The sequence below is a fragment of the Aythya marila genome (genome assembly GCF_965140915.1).
Source record: "Aythya marila genome assembly, chromosome: 11".
In the NCBI taxonomy this organism is placed as follows: domain Eukaryota; kingdom Metazoa; phylum Chordata; class Aves; order Anseriformes; family Anatidae; genus Aythya; species Aythya marila.
Genome location: NC_139052.1, coordinates 15,097,496 through 15,118,259, shown reverse-complemented (window position 1 = coordinate 15,118,259; position 20,764 = coordinate 15,097,496). Strand labels below are relative to the sequence as shown.

Here is a 20,764-nt window from a genome sequence, read left to right as displayed (position 1 = left end):
AATAAAATAAAATAAAATAAAATAAAATAAAATAAAATAAAATAAAATAAAAGTGCACATTAAAAAAGAATTAAAAATAATAATAAAAAAAGTTCTCTGCTTCTTTTCGCACCAGAAACACCCAAACCTCAGCGAGCCCAACGAGCGGGGCCAGCCAGGTGGCCGGGGGGGGGGGGTGCGGGGGTGCCACTCCCCAACAGACCCGCTTCACCCGGGGGTCTCTGGGCTGAAACCCAACCGACCCCAAGCCCTCGGCCGGGCACTGCCCGTTCCCCACCCGCTGCCCCCTGCCCGGGGGCGGCCCGGCCCGGCCCGGCCCGGCGGGCGGCGCATGCGGGCTGGCGGCTCGGGGGCGGGCACGGCGGCGGCTCTCGGCTCGCAGCCCGCAGCCCCCGGCCCTCCTTCCTGCCCGCCTCCCCGGGCGGAGAGCACCCGGCCCGGCCGCTTTTCCCACCCCCCTCCCTCCTTTCCCATCTCCTTTCCCCCCCCTCCTTTTCCCTTTCCCTTCTCCCCGTCCCCTGTCCCTTCTCCCTTCCCTCCCGGCCCCGCTGCTGCCAGGGGGCGAAGCCGCCCGCCCGCCGTGGGGTGAGTGTGTGCGCCCCGCAGGAGTTTTTGCGGAGGATGGGGAGGGGGTTTAGGGGGATAAGAGGGGGTCTTTTGGGGTGGTGAGGGAGCGGGGCCCCTCCGCGGTCCCTCGGACACTTCCCCGCCCTTCCTCCTCCTCCTCTTCCTCGGGGCTTTTCTCCGCGCAACTTCGTGCGGAGCCGCTCAGCCTCGCGTGCTTTTTTCGTTTTATTTTATTTATTTATTTTTTTCCCCTTAATTCTCACTCTTTTCCTTTACTTTTCGCTTCTTTGCTGGCGCGCCGCGCCTCGCCTGCTCCCGCCCCTATTGTCTGCGGGCTGCCCGGGGGAGAGGGGGGGGAGCGACCCCCGGCCGTGTGCCCGGGCTGCTGCGGGGGGGGGGAGCACACGAACACACCCCCAGAAATACATAAATACACCCAGATCTACACAAACACACGCATATATACACACAAACACCCCCCCCGGCTGGCCCCCAGCCTCCCTCCTCGCTATTCAGCCCATTGATGTGCTGCTGGGGGGGGAGAAATCAACAAAACCTCGAGCTTCGCTGATGCAACTTTGTATCTTAGTTTGTTTGGGTTTTGCTGAGAAAGTAATCCGAGTTTTCAATCAATTTCCTCTGTTCTTGTTTGTTTTTTTCCCACCTTTGGGGCTCAGTGGGTTGTTGGAGCCAGGCAGGGGGTCGTGGCTGGGGGGCTCTTGTTGTGGGGTCGCCCTGCTGCTGGAAAATGTGCTCGAGGGGAGCCCCGCTTCTCCTAAAGCCACTGCGATGATTCCTGGGTGAGGATTGTGAAAGCCTGCTCGTTTCTTCACCTGCGAATTGTCCGAGCTGGTTAATCCACCGGCCGTGGCCGCGTTATCCCCACAAGTCATGGAAAGGAGCTGGGATTAGTGGAGCCGAGTTTTGCTGACCTCTGTAATGGGCTCTGCCCTGTGTCCTTCGCAGGGCTGCTCATTAGCTGGAGCTCAGGAGAGAAAAAGTGCTTTAAAAAGTTCGTAAGGGTGTTCTGTGCTGGTTGTGGACGACCAGACGGGGTCTTGATAAAGGGATTATGAATGCTGGGCTCGTGCGGGACAGTTGGTAGCTGCGGTGTTCCCTGCAACCCGTGTCAGCCATAAAACTGTAGGTGCTCATGGAGATATGCGGTGCAGTAGAAATATGTAAAGCATGTAGCTTCAGCGCTGAGTTTAGACAGTTGCTCTGAGATCTGTGAGTGTCTCGTGTGCTGGCAGTTTCAGCTAATGTAATCTCAGTGGTTTTAAAAGGCCAAACTACATTATTTCCCCCGGTGGTGACTCTCTTCAGCTGAAAATCCCTCCCTTGCCTGGCGTGCTTTTGGTGCTTTGCACACCCTTGCCAAGTTGTAGGGGGACTGCGGAGGTGAACCGAGTTCCTCACAGTCCCATGAAGGTAAGGCACGCGTGATTCAGTTAGCGCCGTGTTAGAGGAGGTGTATTTTATTCAGAGATATCCTAGCAGTGGGTGTAGATTGACATTAACCTCACAACATCCGTGTCTGTGGGCAGAAGCTGTCTGTGCTAGAGGAGCACCCATTCACGCAGAGGGCTCTTGCTACACCACTGCGGTTCCAGGCTGTCACCTTTCGTGGTGAGATATTTTGCTTGGACCCTTTTTTTCCCTTTTTTTTTTTTTTTTTTTTGTGATTTCCAGGCCTCGTAGCAGGGTACGGGTGCGTTAAGCAAGGTGAGGATAACCCAGGCGTGCGTTGTCCCTTGGCACGGGTTCAAACATGTACCTATCTTGGTGCTTATGGCGTGAGCCTGGCGCGTCTCCCGTCTGTCCTCTCGGCGCTGCCCGGCGCTGGGCAGACAGGCTGGCCTGGGGCTGTTGCTAGAAGGGCACGGATGTGGAGTTGGGCAAGGCAGACGGGTTCTGCAGGCAGCCTGATTTACAAGTCTCCCCGCAGGTAGCGCGGCACCGTGTCAGCCCCGTGCTCCAGCCCGTGTCTGGCAACCAGGTCCGGGGGCCAAGGGATGGTCAGCACGGTCCAAAAGGTGAGGACGTGGCAATGCGTGGAGGAATGGGGGCCGGAGAGCCAGGCAGGAGCTTGGTGTTCATGATTTACAGCCCCACAGCAGCAGAGGAGGAAAAACGCAGTTGAAAAGTCCCAGCTTTTCATACAAATAGAGCCCTGCCAGGTAAATGGAGGGTTTTAAACATAGGCTGTGTGGGGAAGCTGTTGGATGCAGGCTCACGCAGAACTTGCTGCTAATCTCTCAGCAGGATACGCTCCTGACTAAGCCGTGTTCTGGTCCAGGGTACACTTCTGTACTGAGAGGGGGATTAAGTGCTGTTAAAGGAATCTGGTTATTCTATCCAAAGCATGAGGTAGGGCAGCGCTCTATAAATTATACCAGAGGAGAAAAACACTGGTAGGCTTACTGGCAGTGTTACGAGGGCAGCGGGGGCTTTCATAGAGCCTTCTGCTGGCGTAAGAAGTTTTAACAGATAGCTGCTGAACAGAAAAATGGTCAGTGGAAGTCGTTGTGCATGCTGTACGTATTTCTTTTCCTCTCCTTATCCAGGACACCAACAGATCAGTTTTCTCTGCCCGGTATTTGGTGATGTTCCACTTGCCTGTAAAACAGTCCTTGAAGCAGCCTGGAAGCCTTCCTGCTTAGTGCTCTAGCTTGTTATCTGTAATCTATGCGAGTGCTATTAAATATTATTTCTGTGGGGGTTCCCCACACAGGCAACAAGTAGCCCGTGGTAAATTGAACCACGTAGCTGATAAGTACGGAGAATCTTTGGGTTTGGTTTTGCTAGTGATGGCAGGCAGCGTGCAGAAGTTAACAACTGGGGTGAAAGGCTGGGTAGTGCAGGAGGCTGCCAGGATGCGATTTGCTCTCCCTGAGTGATCGTGGCCCCGTATTTTAGCAGGTTGATGGGTAGTGGTTTGGTGGTGTTGACCTGCTTTCCAGGCAGAGGGGAACGTCGGCAGCATCCTGTTTGCAGGCACACAAAAGGCTGAACGGCCACGCAGCTCAAGTGGGAAGCACCTCGCAGCCTGCAGCTTGGGATTGCCGGGTGCCAAGTGCTTGTTTGTTGCTTGCTTGCGATGATCACCCATGGGATGAAGGTAATAAGTGACTTTGTGGAGCAGCTGGTAGCTCTGTGGACGTAAATACAGTTTGGCTGTGGCTCACCACGGGGGATACAGCCTGCCTGGGAGCCTGGCATGCACCACCTGCACGGTCATTTCCAGAAAGCACCACGCTTCTCTAAACCAAAACTTTTTGTTAGGGTGTTAGACACCATCAGATGTTTACAAAAAAATGTAGTTGCCTTTCACCTTTTTTTTTTTTTTTTTTCCCCTTGAAAACTGCTGACAACAATTAGATGTGGGGCGGGAATCAGCTACTCCTAGTACTTACCGAAAACTCAAACACTTAAATCGTGGTGCCGCAGCCTGGCATCGCAGTTCTTGGCTGCTTTTGAACACAAAGCCAGGGATGTGGCACACCATCCTCTTGCCTCTTTATTTATTTATTTATTTTAAAACCACCTTTCTCCCTTGCAAATGACTTTAATGTAGATCTGGAAGGTAAAGCCCATCACTTGGAGTTAGCTGGTTAGTTACTTTGGTTAGCGATAAGAAAATGGGATGGCAGCACTCCAGGGAAAGCAGCTAGGCTGGGAACTTGTTGCTGCGTTCAAGCTGTACGGATCTTTGTGGAAAACATCTACCTTTATATATTTATGGCCCATTCCCTTTGCCACGCCAGCAGGGTGACTTCTCGGTTGCTGTCTACGTGACAAATCTGCCGTGACACCACGGAGCCAGTAAACAGCTTCATTCCTTCCCAGAGATTGTGGTGAAGCAGGCAATAGGTAAAACTTTGTCAGGGTTACCCTAACCTCGGACTGCAATTTCATGAGCTCTTTTGTGTGGTGAAGCTGTAAGCAGCCTGTTCTGCTCCCCGGCCGGGCCACGCAGGTATTTACGGGTCTGTTTAACGAACCAGACTGGGGCGTTGATTCCAGTCAAGAATAACTTAATATTCTTATTATTTCTGTACAGTTCTTACCTCGGGTCAGTTCCCTGGTGGAGGAAAGCTCAGCCAAACGGCTCCTCCTGCCTGCGTCGTGTCGCCCTGTGCCTGGTGGGGCAGCAGCAGGAGATGCGCCCTTGCTCTGGTGCTTCCTTCAGGGAGGTTCTCCTGGAGCTGCACCCTTGGAAGTGCTTTTCCGATTGCAAAGAAGGCATTTGACTGCAGTGCCCATCCCTGTTTTACAGCATGTGAAGATGACTAAGGAGATAGATGTTTCTGAGATAAGCCAGTGAGTTAGAAGTTAAATTGTTTCCTTTTAAAGTTCCCTAAGACTGCCATTACTTCTAGGCAGGCTGAGGGAGATGTCCCCTGCCAAAGTGAACCCTGACATTTTTATCATCTTTTTTTCCTTTATAACCATTTTAGGTACACTTACAAGTCCCTGAGGAAGAGGGTGTAATCACAAATACTTTTAAGTAGTCAACGGTTTTTAAAAAGTTTGCAGTGTGATGCTTGCAGAAAAGAAACTTTAATTCTGTTGTAGCTGTACTTGATCCCATGTCATTATGTGGTCATGCAGCCTAACAAGGTTTTCATATCTATATATAGATGTAAAAAATAAAAATTGGTTGTGGAAGGGTTTCTTGGGTGGTGTTTGCAACAGAAAAAAATAAAATCCTTGCTGGAGTAGCAATGCAGTTCTCACAGTCCAAGCATGGCGCTGTTTGGGAGCCTTTCAAATATTGGACATGGGCTTGGAGTAAGTTAAAGTAAAAAATACCCCGCAAACTACTGTCAGCACCTCCCACAGATGTAGTATGGAAGGCTTGAAACAGAATATATTCTAAGCACGTTGTATGAGGGTATGATATGGCACCTCCTGCCTCTTCTGTCTTTTTAAATTTTTTTTTAATCAACAGATGCGAAAAACGAACTGTCACAGTTTTCTTGCATGGGTAGTCCTTGCATCAGTTTTCCAGTAGTTTCCCTAGGACTGGTGGGGTGGCGATGGCTTGCTCCTGTCCGTGAGGTCGATCCTGTGTAGTTGCACTTCTGAGATGCTGTTTAAAATGTATGAGCACGGGTACTTGCAACTGATCCCCTACATCTTAATTTCAAGCGGTTGTGATACTTTCTTATAGTCTGTACTAAATGTTAGCCTTTGCCAGAGCAGCTGCAAAAAAATCTGTCTTTTTTAACTTCATTCAGGTGTCTGCTCAACCTCTCACAAATGCTACTAGTTTTCAGTCTTTTTGTTAAACTGCTTTTAACTTTCCATTTGCAAAACACAATCAGAAATTTCCCTAAATTGTTGTTTAAAGTGAAAAGGGAAAGGTAAACTGAAGGAGTTAAGGATTTCCTTCTGTAGCAGTGACTTCAGGTGTGTTTTTTTTTTTTTTTTTTCTCTGAGTGGGAGGGAAAATAAAATAGGTGATGAATTACTTCATTTAAATGAAGAGATGAACCTTGGTGAGACTTATTCTTGCTGTGTGCGATGTACTGTGATTGTCTTGGAGTAGAGCAGGAGGGTGTATGGCACTGGATGGCGATGTTCAGAGCTTGGTGGTGAGAGACTACCTGACGAGCCGTGCTTCAGTCCCACATGTGGCTCCGTGCTTTTTATCACCCATGACTAATGCAGATTGGAGCAGTAAGTTATGTTAAAACCTGTGTCGGGCTTTGTAGCTTCATCTAAATTGTATCTGAGGTTTCTGGCAAAGTTACTTGGGAAAGTAAGTCTCTTTCCCAACGTGTCTCTGCCCCCAGTGGTGTAACTGCTACATCAGCCCAAGCACTACAGTTAATACAACCATTACAAACAAGTATTTTGGCATGGAACAGCTGTTTTAAACCGGGCTGCCTCCAGACTCCAGCTACTGACTCACCCTTTTCTCTTTTTTCCATGGGCAAAGGCGCCTGGGCTGCGTGACGCGCGGATGCTGCTTTCCGCAGGTATTGTGGCCAACTGCGAGCATCCTGCAGGGCTGAGCCCCCTCCTCATGTGCAAATGCAGCGGGGCTGGGTACCAGGACGTGTGGCACACTCGCCTTCCTGGCACGTGTGCCTTGGCACCTGGATGAGCCTTGGAGGCAATAGTAAGGAAGGGGAAAAATAGGGAATGCCGAGGTCTGGGGTTAATGCAGTGAATGGCGAGGTCTTGTATGGAGACTGCTCATTTTATAGACTGGTTTTCCTCCCGAGTTTCCTCTGGGATGCTGGAGCCTTCAGTCCCATAATAGCGTTTGGACAATGAATGCTTGGATGGAGGAAGCAGGTGTTAAAGAACGGGGGAAGTGACTTTTTTTGGGGGAGGGAAGGGGAGACGGGATATCAAGATGCGTTGGGTATACAGGGCGATTTCTCTTGGTGCTTGAGTGCATACAGCGTCGAACCCACGGCTAAGATCACAGCAGAACTGGGGCTTGCCCTTTTCTCGGTTCACATCACTCGGTGAGTCAGCTGAGGAGTGAGGCTTATGCCGCCGCGTACCTAAGGTCTTACGTGACAAATTCTGTTGGGTTTGTTCTGTGCTCTCGTAAATCTTGCGGTGTAGCAACAAGGCTGCCTCGCTGATGGCACTGGACGTCTTAAACTCTGCACTTTGAGCTTGAGGAGTGCTGTGTTTTAAACAAACCGGGGATGAATGAGTTTGTGTGACCTAGATTAAAACAGTTCCTGCAGTCTGAGCTGAAGCTCTTTAAGTCAGTGCAGATATTGATCCTGGAGATGAAAGTAAAATATGCTGGTTCACATGCTACGTAGCAGATGTTTTTGCATCCGTAGCTGAAAGACTTCCCACACTGGGAGTAACGACAGCGCTTTGCATGTCTCCATGGGGTTTGCAGCCCGGGCAGGAGCTTCCCTTGACAAGGGAGTCAGATTTTCCATCGCCGAGTGGTTTGCGGCTGCTCCACCCATTTTACGATGAGTGATCATCGTCTGCGAGCGCGGCGTTACACGAGGTGGTGAGCAAACCTTTAGTTGCATTAAATGTAAATGTTTACACTTTCTCTTCTCCTAGCAGCTGCAAAGAGGGGAGCTTGTCTTAACCGAGGGCTGGCTAGAGAAATGAAGACTTCAACCCCCTTTCCCTGCGCTGCTGTGAAGGGAAGGCTTGTTTAACAAGCAATCATTTCACAAGGTCCAGGTGACTCTTCACGCTTTTGTGTGATGCAAGGCGAAATGTTGCTGCAGATGTTGGGTAGCTGTGGGTTTTCCTGTATTGAGCGGCGCAGTCACCACCAGGAACATAAATCATGCCTCGTCTGCAGGACTGCTGGGGGTGTTCGCTGGGGATTTTGGCTCAAGAACTGACCTGTGCCCGGCTGCTTGTGCAATGTGGGCTGAGCTCAGAGCCGCTTCTCCGCGCTGGCCATGGCCACTGATGAATTTCTGAATGAGTCTTCTGGTCGTCATCACCTGAAGGAGGGTGCGTGCAGCACAGAGGGTGAGGGTTTGAGGGCTTTTGAGGAGGTTGCCAGTGCCTGTTTGGGTGCTTGAGTGGGGGTCTTGCTCATCGTCTCCAGAAAATGCTGGGGGGAGCAGGGCGATGGGACGATACAACTCAGCAGGCGTTTCTCAGCTAAGGCAGAGCCTTGGTCCTGATTGTACTGAGCCCTGTTTTAAGCTAGAAAAAGAACCAGCTCATTGCTTAAAGAGCTTGCAAGCTATGACTGCAGATAATAAATATGTTTGCATGGACGTTAAGAGGATTAATTGTTTGTGGAGCGCGTTGGATGTAGGAAAATCCAAGTAGCGCTGGAGAGGTAACCAGTTGCCTGTCATGGACTTGTCATTAGTTTGTTTCTCCCTCCTCCATTCGGATTACAAGCGACGTTTGCCCATCTGTGAAATTCATGTCTAAGTCCCACATCTTCCTGTATTCTGGGTATTTTACTTTTTACTCTTACAGCTTCCTCATGGGCAGTAGCTTGAAGGTGGTATCAGATGCAGTATCTGCTGAAGAGGTGTGCCGCAAAACGCGGTGTGCTTCCTTCTGCAGCTGGAATTAGCTCTGTTTAAACTACGGGGGAAAAGAGTGCTTAAGACCTCCCTGGTTTTGGCTTTATCAGATTAACTAGGATTTTGGCAGGACTTTGTGCTGCTTTTTCTTAGCCAATCGACTTGCATGTGAGTATTCAGTAACTTTCTTGTGTTATAATCTCAAAGTTCAGAAGTCGTCAGGCTGCCTGAGAATAATCAGAGATCCTGTCCCAGCAGCGGGCATACAAAATGCTGGTGCTTCAGAGCACTGATAGCAGGCTCTGAAGTGAAACCTCAGAGCTACCTGAAGAGCATGGGGGGCTTATGGCAAAGAAAATGCTTGAAAATGTGTATATCTTCCTGAAACTGCAAAACGTGTGCTTTCCCAGCCTTTCTTTGCTAAGCTGCTTGCGTGACCCATTCCCTCTGTTGTGTGCTTTGAGATGGTAGATAAATGGCAATCACCCAGTTATTGTACACTGCGTTATACAAACCGAGTGAGTGTTTGAAGTGTCTGAAAATGATAAAGGGCATTCAGTGAGTGTAAATTTAGAAAGTCTTTTATGCTCTGCTTGGAAGATAGATATTTTTTTTCCTCCCTCTAGAAATTAATTTGTGATCTTTGCCAACTTTTACTAAAAAATCCTGTCTCATTGCTGCTTCTGATACTAATAAAGAAATACCAATACCGTTTGCTTAAATACCTGTGTGTATTTATGCCTGGGGCTTATGATATTCCAGTGCCGAGAGAAAACTTGGGCCGTTTGGAGGAAGCGTGCTTCAACTCTTGTTAAGTTTTGTCTTCAGGAATGCTGCATCACTTGATGTTTGCTTTGAGGGAGCTAAACTGTTTTCTTTGTAAGGATTTTTTTTTTTGGCTGTCTTAGCTAATGCTGGATCAGAGCCACTGGATAACGTGAGAATGAGGGATGGGGTTTGCTTCAGTCCTTGATGGAAGCCGAAATGAAGAGCAGGGAGCTGTTGCAGCGTGGTTGTGATGCTCAGCAGAGCAACGTTTTGCTCTCCTGTACATAATGCTTCCCTGTGCCCTGGGATGCTGTTACACAGGTGTCTAGCAGCAACAGAGATTTTGGGAATATGCCGGAGCTGGAAAATGCATGGATGGGCTACGGATGTGCCCCTTCAAGCTAGAGGGAGTTGCAGAGTGGCAGTGGCATGGAGCACACTGGGAACTAATTGCCACCTCTGCTTCAGCATCAGCAAGCCGTTCCTCGTTCAGGAGCAGATTTCTGGATGTGTTCAGGGCTCTGTGAAGCACGAGTGGCTGGTTTTGTTAATTTCTCCTTGCAGCAAGGCTGCAATTCACTGCTGGGTGCAGGAGGCTCGCCCCCGGTGCGTGCCGTGTCGGGTGCTGGGGGTAGTTGCTTGCCTGGTGGTTGGTGCCCGTGCCTGCCAAGGAGCCCAAGAAGGATCAGGCCAGATGCTGATTTTGTTTCGCCCTTTAAACTTTCTTTGTCAACTCTCCCATCTCTGTTATCCAGAGAATAAACCTGATATGGCCAGCCCGGAGAAGTTTTGATGCATCCAGCAGCCAAGAAATCAAATAAGTCCTAGTCTATTCTTAATTTCTTGTGTTTCCTGTGGTTTCATTGTTTGTGTTACCAGCCCTAATATTTACATACTTTTGAATGAGCTTTTCTTTTTTTGGAAGATACTGCTTTGTTCATATGCCTTGCAGAACAGGTTCTTCCATGCTTTTTTTTTTTTCTAATAACCAAACAACTTCGTTTCTCAAAGGAGTAGGAGGGGAAAAAAAGGGAAGATTACAGGAAACACCGAAGGGAAATATCTAAGAATAGAATTGTTTTTTGCTGATGATATGCTAAGACTCATTCTAAACTTGCATCTACCCTTGCAAATGTCCTTGGGCTCTTTGAGAGCTTTGTAAAACTTCTTGCATATCAAATTACCTGGTCGGGGGTGCTTTCTGTGAACAGCACATGCATTTACAGTTGGCATTTTAAATGCAAAGGTGCTTCTATGAAAATGATTGTAAGAACAAAGCTGTCCTTCCCAATAAAACCCCAAAGTGCTAGTCAGCGGGCTCTGCGGTGTTAACATTTAAAAGCAGTGCTGGTATATGTCCTGCTGTATGGCTCTGGGAGCTCGGGTGTTTTTCAGTGAGGCAGGGGAATTTTACAGTTAAGCTCCTTGCCTTCCTTCAGGGTGCAGGGCAGTGACATCCTCTGGCCGTGTTTTCCATGGATGCTTGGTTTCCTCTAATCATCCTTTAGGAAATCTTATTTTATTTACTTATTTTGAAACTCATTCATTATTTTTTTTAAATATCGTAGTCCCCAAAGAAGTTGTGATCAACCTCTATTTGCAGGTCTCATTCTTCCCTTTTGATTATTGTGCTGCTCTCCCAGTGCATGCCTTCTGAAAAGAAATAAGGCAGAATTTGTGGACTTCTTTTCCCTTAGATTTCCCCGCCGTGGAGTAAAACCTCTTTGCACGTTGATGAATAGTGGCTGGGAAGCCTGTCTAGCTCTGCAATGGGATCCATAAATAGCATTAGTGTCTGGTTTGCTTCGGCGAGGGGAGCGTGCCTTGGTGGCAGGAGGGCAGCCCCGCTCCCTGCAGGAGAGGTTCCCTGTCTGGGCAGTGTTCGCCAGCACGACGCTTTAAAAGAAACATGATACTGAGTGTGCAGCTTAAAAATTTCAAGCGCAGAACCCCTTAAAAGCTTGTGCAAATACTGATTTAATAGAAATGGGCTCTGTTGACTCTTTTTTTTTGCTCTCTCCTCTGCTGTGGGTTCGGAAAGGATGCAGCGGATAATAAAGCTGTTGTGAAAAAATGTTTTTTCCTCATCGCCCTTTCTCTCCCGATCTCTTGCTGTTGGGGCCACCTCGGGACAGGCTGAGAACGTCGTCAAAACGTGCTCTGTGCATAAAGCTGCAGTGTTTTCGGGTGGACAGGGCAGCGCGTGGCAGAGCTGTTCCAGCTGCCAGGCTGGATCTGGCAGCCAATTCGCAGACCTGCTGGGTCTCAGGATTGAGGGTTGGATGAATGCCGCCGAAGTGCACCCTCCCAACAGTCTCTGAGGTGTTTTTTTCTTTTTTCTATTTTTTTTTTTTTTTAAGCCAAGAGTGTGCCAGGTTTGGTCTCAGGAACATTTGGTTTGCAGCACACTTACTCTGGAGGAAAAACTGGGCAAGAAATCAGTTTGTTGTGGAAGCCAGAAGGAGAAGGTGACACGAGCCACGTTCAGGCTGCTCTGCAAAGCGCCTGGTGGCTCGCAGGGCAAAATGACACAAGGCAAAGCTGACGAATGGGAATAAAACCGGCTTTTGGCTTTCCCCCTCGGCGAAGGCTGTGGTGAAACGCTCCCCTGCTGCTCCGCGTTTCCCTTTTTCAACTGCTCGTGGCATGGTTATTGCTAGATGTTGAGAAATGTAAATAACACCAAGGTAGTGAACCCGGCATTCCCGGCTCCTTGGCAGCATCCTTGACTGGAAACATCTGCCTGCGAGCCCTCCGCCTCGCGCTTCGCTCACGCAGCTGCACGCCTGGAGCCTGGGTCTGTGCAGAGCCCTACGTGCTGTCGAGTCCTAGCAGCTCTCCTTCGCCTTTGCCTGTGTAAACCAGACAAAATGGAGGAAAACCTAGAGGTCAAAGCAAGCGATTAATGTGATTTTTTTCCCTTCTTTGTCAGATAAAGTCGATAAAAGAGAGGTGGTGGTGTGGAGCCGGTCTGAAGCGAGGTGGGAACGCAGAGGGGGAGCAAGGGACCTGTCCTGGGGACCCCCGAGAGCAGATCTGCTGCTCCGGGCAGGATCTGGCCCTGCTCCCAACCCCTGCTTCCCCGCTCGAGTTTCACGCTCAAATCACAACCCCTCACGTGGCCCCGATGCGGCAAATGTGGAAATAAATGCAGTCTGGCTCTCCTAGTCCTATTATCTGAACGGGCTTCGCTTGAAAGGATGCCTTCATCTACAGGCTTGTAGCCCGGTGGTGACTGAACTGCTCGTGCATGAAACCGTGTCCTGAACGGGGCTGGGGGAGAGAAGGAAATTACATGAAACCATAGCAGCGAGCACAGAGAGGAGGGTAGGAAACCACCCTGTCAATGCTCTTGGTGCTTTTTCTCCAGTTCGAGTGGGAGATCTCAGTTGGTTTTTACTAAGTGGGCATTAAAAAAAAAGTCCAAGAAGTGATGCAAATAATGCAGGAAACACGTAACGAATGTTTTGCGATTAGGAGAGATAGTAACCTGGTGCTCAGAGCCTCGGGTCCGCTGCAGGATGTCAGTGCTGCTGGTGCCGAAATGGGTGAGTTTTGTGTGGCGGTAGCATTGGCAACTTTGCCTCTAATGCAGACTTTGTGCTGTGCGTGCTGCAGGCTTCCTGTAAACTGTAGGCAGCGCTTTCAAAGCTTGTTAGGATTTTATAAAAGGTCAAAAATCTTTCTATTGCATCGCTTCTGTTTAAAGCAGGACTGCACGGCTAGATTTTCTTGGGCTTGGGGCATAGTAGTTAAATTAAAACAACTGGGTGTGATGCATTTATGAAAATGTTTTTGCATGTTTTTTAAAACTTCTTTTTTTTTGTTTTCTGTCAATATGTGAAATACTATTCCTCTAAGGGAGTCCTTAACTGTGCTAGCCAGAGAGTAAGTCTACATGCAATATATCCAGTTCTAAAAAAAAAAAAAAAAAAAAAAAAAGGGGGTTATTCATAACATAAATTACATGCCCAGAATTAACTAGGATTAAAATTACAGTGAAGACAGGCTAATAAGGGCTGTACTCTGCCTAGGAATTTGACTTAAAGCCTACGTTGGAGCCTGAAGTTGAATTTGAGCTGCCAATTCAGCAGAAGTGTAAAACGCCTCCCTGTATCAATTGGAGTGAGCTAATCCAGAGTTTGAAGTGAATTAGTTTTTCTTCTTTTCGTTGGACAGATTTACAAAGAATTATTCTGATTTTTGTTTTCCCCTCTGAGTCATTCCAAAGCTAACACAGTCATTGCATAACGCAGGGGGGTTGCTGCTGCTGTCTCTCTAGTGTCTCTTCAGGATTTCCAGCACTGTAAGTAATCGCTCAAGGCAAAGGTACACTAATATCATTTGATGAGCAGGAAGTCTACAAATAGCTGTGGTGTTGTGCCATAATTACATTTGCAGTGATGCAGGTGCTTGGTCTTAGCTTAGTCAGGACGACCAGTGCTTCAGATAGCCAGCTCTGTACGAATGCGCGAGTGAGGAGGTGGGGGGTATTTGGAGCACAGTGCGGGAGCAGAACTGAACACAAGAGTTTAAGAAGAAAAAAAAAAAACAAACAACAAAATACCCCAAACTACCCTCCCCAAAACCAAACCACCAACAAAAAGATTTCAGGAAGTGTTTTGCTGGTGGCACTGCTCCTGGCTTGGCTTTGCAATACCAAAACCAAACCACCTGGATGCCCATTTCTTCTGAAACGGCAAGATGCCTTCCTCGAGACTTTTTGGGGCCAATTCTGGTGGTATTAGTTTGACGTGCTGCTGGTTTTGCTCAGGTGAGTCTCCTGCTGCTGTCCCCAGGCTGGGTGTTATTTGTTGAGGTGCTGTTTTCAGCTCGTGCTTCTCCCCCCTCAAACTTGCCCTTCGCTCACGAGCTGCAGGAGCCCTTCTCCTGATGGTCCTGGAGGAGCACAGGAGCGGTGCGTTCGTCCTCGAGAGGCTGGTTAGGTGACACCCACCTCTCCTCCAGACAGACAGAGTGTGAAAGCACTTCATTAATACTTAACTGGAGTACTTAGCGAAAGGGCTGGAGGGAAGGAAATACTGCCACTTAAATAATGCCGTGAGAAAGGTGGGAGGCTGGCTCGTCCTGCCTGCTCTGGCCACAGCAGGATGACACCCTGCCTTTTGTAGCTTTGTGACCTTGTGTCACTGGCCCATGAGTTTATTTGGGATCAGACCGATGCAGGAGAGGGGATGATAAGCATATGGGACTGTTTCTGTAGGTGATGTTCCTTGCTGAAGTTGTCTTGGAGTGGTTATTTTGAGAGGAAATCTTGGCTCGCGTTCATTGAGCTGAGCTATCGAGAGCAGCCTGTGATGCGGAAGAAAAAGGAATGGAAGAAGTGAAGCAGATTGGGGAAGGCCATGTGGATGAGATAAGTGGAGCACCACTCGCCCTCTCTCTTGAAGTCCCCAGCTTTTCCTCTCTCTAGAAATGGTCGGTATTGCAAGGGGGCTTGGAGGCTTGGAAAACTTGGTTTGTGTGCAGGGAGCTCACGGACAGAGAGTTGCAGAGCTGTGCCTGAGCTTGCTGTAGAAGTTTATCGCTGGGAGATGAACTGATGTCTTCAGCTGCATTGGCCCCAGAGCTCCGGGGACATAACAGAATGGTTGAGAAAGGGAAAAGTTGAAATTCCCCAAGTGTCTGGTCCATCCCGTGGGGCAGTGTGCGCTTACTTCTGCAATTATGAATGGCTCTCCCCAAGAGACACCGCGATAACTTCACTGCTGCCCTCCTGTTATAAATACAGCTTCTTCTGTGCTGTTGTTCAAAGGCTCCTTTGGAAGCCTGATTTAATCGTGGAGCTGAGTGAATAATTCAAAAACTTTTTTATCAAGCACTTGTTTAAATTCTTAAATGAGCTCACCATAACCTTTTTATGCACCCCTCCTGCATGTGTCATACAAGTATTAGAATAATTGAGTTTTACTAGCGCAAATGTTTCTGTGAAGCGAATTTTTAGAGCTTGATGTATGACTGTTTATGGAAAGGGGGAATGTTAAAATCTCGCACACCAGTGTCTTTGCCAGAAACTCTCGCTCGCTTACTTAGGAGAAGGGGAGGGGGCGCGGGACCCTCGGCTTCGTTCGAGCAATCTCATTTGTCAGATTGACTGGTATGCAGCTTAAAAACCGAGCACGTGTTTAAGGGAACTTCAGCTGTATCTATTTTCCAGGCCTTTCTACAAACAGTAGCAGTACTTTTTAAAATATTTGCTTTTTTTCTGATAAGTACTATTTCTGACTTTTTTTTTTTTTTTTCCCCTCGTCTCCCCTCCTTACATGAGAGGAAGCAGCATGTTCACGATGCATCTGCTTAGCATCACGGAGTAGCTTGGTGCTGGGATGCTGAGCAGAGAAAGTCCCCAGTTGTTTTTCGGGTCAGGTCTGCTCCTGGCATGCAGACCCGGATAAGACTTGGGGGAAGCCTTGCTGAGGGTCCTTCGGGTGTGTTTAGTGGGGCTGCTCACCTGTGCTGGTGTTTGGTGCTGGTACAGCTCCCTGATGTTAGCTCACTGCCCAGCACTGACTGCCACTGCAGCACCTTTATTTGCCTTTCAGCCAGGATGTCTGGTGAACCAGCTTCATTCATCTTCCGCTTCCGAAGCGAAGTGGAAGACTTAGGAATTAAAAACCAGCTCGAGGAGGGGCTGAGGATTAGGTAAGCAGCCAGGAGATGCTGTATTCTCTGTGGAGAATAGTTGGTAATTGGTTACAGGAGTTTAGCAGAGGCTGTTTATTCTGTGTGCACACAAACCTTCTGTGCATGCCTTGGCGTCCCTCTCACCCTCCTGGCAGCAGCGAGCGAGTGCTGCAGCTCCTCTCAGCAGGCGAGAGGGACAGTCCTTACTTCCAGAGCATCCAAAGTTTGGGAAGCCTCAGCTGAATCTGCTGGGCTTGCTTTCTGATTTTGGGGTTTCTTTGACTTGTCTCTCAGCTTTGCTTCCAGACCCCTTTAGCAGACTGAACGTGCACTGGCAAATGCAGGTGGTTGTGCTGAGCACAGCTGCTGGTAAGTGTCTGTGTTCACAACATATCAAGAGCATTGGAATTGCAAGCTTGTGTGGTGGAGCAGATCCTTGGAGCGACAAAGAAGCTGCTGTTGAAATCTTCTGCTTCCTTCAGCCACAGCTATTCCAAGTATAACTGTTAACGGCACAGAGGCTAGAAATTAGACAGCCGTGCATCCGTATCCAGGCCTGTAAAGGAGGAAAAAACCCATAGGTTGGTCTCTAGAAGTAGGAGCGTTTGTTTGGGTTCTCCAGAAAAACCCCAAAGCACATGACAATAACCAATCTTGGATTTGCAGAATACCAGCAGGTCACACATCAGAGCCCAGGCGAGCTGTTCGTCTTTGGGTTTCCTGAAACTGTCACATGCAAGAAGTCATATTTTACCCGAAGGAAGATTAGCTGCGTCCAGATAAGTAACAGTGGGCATTGGCCTTATTGTGACTTTTTTTTCTGTTGTGACCAAGGAGCCATCTAGTCTGCGCCTTTTCATTTCCTTGTAATGCGATGAGTATCAGTGGTTCATCAGCTCCAAATTGCTGGTGAGTTGGACTCCTTGGACTTGAAAACTAATGGGAAGGTTTGGGTGCACTTTCTTCTCTTGCTTTTAATTAAATATTGGTGCAACAAGGGTTGTTTTGTGACAGGAAAGGCCCAACAATCTTACAAAACGTGCAGAACGAGCAGGCTGTGTCTTGTCATGCTATTACGACATTCCCACCATAGGCAACACCCTTTGTGTTTTGATAAACTCGCCCTTATTAATGGTGTTAAACTGCAAATTAAGTAATAAGAACAATTGCTTTTGTGCACTGTGTATTTCTAACAGCGTATTAGCTCCTCGGACGTTGCGATGCAGAGGGTGTCTGCAGATGGGTAAGCGGCATCACTCCCACTTGCTGTGAGGGGGATCTGAGATTTGGCAGCTTTTTGTGAAATCCCCGCTAAATCTGAGCGTTTGGCAACTGAAGTTGGTGATTGCAGCAGGCAGTATCTGTGCCTTGGCCCGGCACAAGGAGGGTGAGCCCCAGCTGAGGTCTGACAAGCAGCCCGCTGGTGGCTGGGCTGGAAGCCACTGTCGTCGCCTGGCTCCTTCGTCTTTGCTCTGTTGGAGAAATTACCTGAGCACAGAGCAGGCTCCAGGGGCTGTATGTTTTGTGCTGAAGTCATGTAGGAGGTTAATAATAGCTGCAAGGAGAAAACGGATCAAGACGAGCTCCAGGTTTTGTTATGGCTCTTTTTTTTGCTTGTGGTGGGTGTTTGCTGGAAGGGGATGGGAGCGAGGAGTGCTGGTGGACGTGGTCTTTGCTGGGACCAGGAGAGATGTCCGAAGGAGACCACAGCATTTTGAGCCCACTATTGTCGTGCCGTTTGCTTTGGCGTGCAAGAGGAGATTTGGCAGCCTTGTCCCTTTTTACGTACATGCCTACCTTACCCTCCCCGTGGGGACCTGTGGACCATCTCTGCTGGGTTTCTGCATCATGCCAGCTACGCTTATTCCTTCTTGCTGCCTTTTGGAGGTTTGTACACCCTCCCTGTCCGATTCAAATCGGTGCCTGTTTTAAAAACGAGCAAACAAAAGACATCACCTTGTGTTTCACATCTTCCTGCCCATATAGAAGTGTAATAAAACATTTCATTATTTTTGCTTGCGTTAATTTCATTTAACACATTGTCTGGGGGAAAATGGTTAACGACGTCCGTTTGGAATGAATGGAGTAATGAAGGATAGCAGAGCTGGTTTCTTCTGAAGCTGCATGCTATTTTCTGCTGTGGGTGTTTTGATTCTTGTTTATTTTGCAAGCTATTTTGGAGAAGAATAGTCTGGGAGAGGGGAAGGAAGAGGCAGGCTTTGCCCCTGCAACCATCATTGTTAGCCCTGACTTTTGGTTGAGGTTTGCTTCTTTGGCTTGACCTTTCAAAACTTAAGAAATGTGTTTTTTGTTTGCTTTTCCATCTTTTTACGTTTTAAAACAATTGTAACTGTACCGGATTGTTTGAACATTAATAGGGAGAATGTTTTTCAGCATCTTGATAGAGTTTCCAGGCAGCTTTTCATCAGCCAAGTACTATACCAGGCTCTCAGTGGTGGGGTTTGTTTGGTTAGCTCTGAGAATCTGCAAAGCAACTGTTTAAAATTGCTGACACATGTTAAGTAATGTGGAAATCACCATCCTGCTCCGCTGAAGTCTGAGCGCTCATGTCTGCAATGAGAACAGGACCTGACCCTGAAAATTGCACATGAACTGTCTTAATCTGGAGAGCATTTCCTAGACAGTGTCTTCCTTCCAACTCTGGCTAGTTTATCCTATCGGTCTTGGGAATTGTTTGAATTTAATTTATTTTTTTTTTATTTGCTCAATCTGTTAAAAATATCCTGTTCTCCCTTGTCCACGTATTTTTTTTTTTTTTTTTGATTTATTCATCTACGTGCATGCTTGGTGATGCTAACTTTAAACAAAACAAAATCCTGATCCTGTAGTTGAATATCAGGAGAGGTAATACCTAACCCTAACAGCAATGCTCTTGGTATAATGCTTATTAATAAGAAATCCATAGTCTTCCATCTCCCTCCTGCAAACCTCTACTTTTCTTGCTTTGGAGCAGCTGTGATCAGCCCGCACAGCTTCCCTTCCTCCTCTCCTGAATAAATCCAACTACCTTATCTTCTGCATCGGAAAGTCTTCCCTGACTTTAACAGCCTCTCTAGGAGCACATATAAAAGGGGCTTTCACTAGCTAACAGGAAGCGAAATGAATAGAGGAACTCTTGATAATGGCCTGTCTGTCTGAGCGCGGGATCAGCCCGACGAAATTGTACCAGATTGGTGAATGATGGTGCTTCAGCCGGGGCCAGAATTATAAGTTTTTAATCTTGGAACAAGCAAAGACTTCTTCGTCTTAAATAGTCATCAACTCCCTCTTTGATTTGGAGGCCTGTAGTCATCCATATTCAGCTAGGCTTTTTTTTTTGCTTTGTTTTTTAAGTCTGAGTTCATGAGTCTGAAGAAGCCTTGAGTGGATTTTTGTGCAGCAGTGAGTGCGGGGGGACCTGGTAGTGCCCACATGCTCCCACTGCCCTCCGCTTCCGAGCCTTTTAATTTTTATGCCCAGGGTAAATTCTTGAGCATCGCAGCTTTCTTCACATTGGTCTGTGCCGTGCTGCCCTCAGGCTTTTGCAATTAAGCCCCGGCATTGTTTGGATATTTTTAATGAGCCATACTTTTGGTTCCTGCCACCTTCAGCCCTATGAGGGTGGGGGATGCCTCCCGGCTTCCCACCCCACAGCCTGGGCATCCAGCAACACGCAACAAACAGAGGAACAAATGACCAAAAATCTAAATGGGGCAGCTTGGCTAATTGCCTTATCCCCAGCTCGTCTGCCAGATAACACCAGTTTTAACACAATCCAACATGACTGACATTTGAGGAGCTGCGTTGGTATAATACTGGCAGCACCTGTGGAAAATCTGTCGTGTTGTTTCTGATATGTTTGCTGCCTGATTAGCACCTTTTGCTTACAAATTACTGTCTGAAATGCAGCGTGATGTAGTGAATGTACTCCTTTTTCCTTTATATCTCTGACTTCATGTCCCAAGGAAAAAAAGTAAATGAGAGCTTTAGCCTGCTTACTAAAATTTTGCACTTTTCTCTGTTGTTTCAGACCCGTTTTCTTGGATTTTAGTACTGGAAGACTCTCAAATGACAACTTTGCTTAGGTAAGTGAAGCAAGACTTTTTTTTTTTTGTGGGCCTTTTTTAGAATCACTTCCCCTATCTAACTACTTCTGCATGTTGTGTTGTAATTGTAAGCTGCCAGCCAGCTGCACTGCATGTGCTGTGGTTAGGGCTAGAAAGATGTAGTAAACAAAAGTAGGGTAATGCCTGTAGTATGACATAAGGACCTCATTTATTAATTTAATCAAATGAAGTGGACATGGTGCAGAATAATGAAATACAGCTTTCATCTGCATATTACTGCATCATCTTATCTATTTATAAAAGTTTGTGTTTTAAGAGTTTCCCTCTTTTTTTGGAAGCCAACTTGTTTTACTGGTATTTCTTAACGTCATTTTCTTAGGAAACTGAAGTCTTAGTATTTCCAGATCTGCAGTCGCCTATCCTCCATCCCTTTCAGTTCCCTCGATAGTTCTAGGCAGCAGTTTTTGATGGTGAGGACAAATCACAGAAATCTTGAGATGTGTTTTCCTGAATACCCTTGGAAATCTTGCTCCTGTGCTGTTAAATAGCCCAGCAGTGGTCTGCATGATGCGTGGAAGGGCCAACAGTGTGCTGCTGTGCCAAAATGCACTGTTTTTTCCTTCCTTTGTGATGGAGAGAGGATTTGGTTGCTCCCTGACGCAAGGCAACAAGTTCACTTACAGATACACAGCTTCTTTGGTGTCCTAGCTGGAGTTGCTT

At 47.7% G+C, this 20,764-nt stretch overlaps 1 protein-coding gene across 10 annotated transcripts in view; it reads left to right on the top strand.

Moving 5' to 3' along the window:
- The first annotated feature begins 456 nt into the window (after nt 1-456).
- Nucleotides 457-20,764, top strand: part of AKAP13 (A-kinase anchoring protein 13) — a 217,491-nt gene continuing 197,183 nt past the window's right edge. For all 10 annotated transcript variants that reach the window (XM_082768863.1, XM_082768865.1, XM_082768870.1 and 7 more), the window contains exons 1-2: nt 457-585; nt 20,008-20,062. The gene's annotated coding sequence lies outside the window, so the exon portion shown is untranslated. The remainder of the gene's footprint in view (nt 586-20,007; nt 20,063-20,764) is intronic.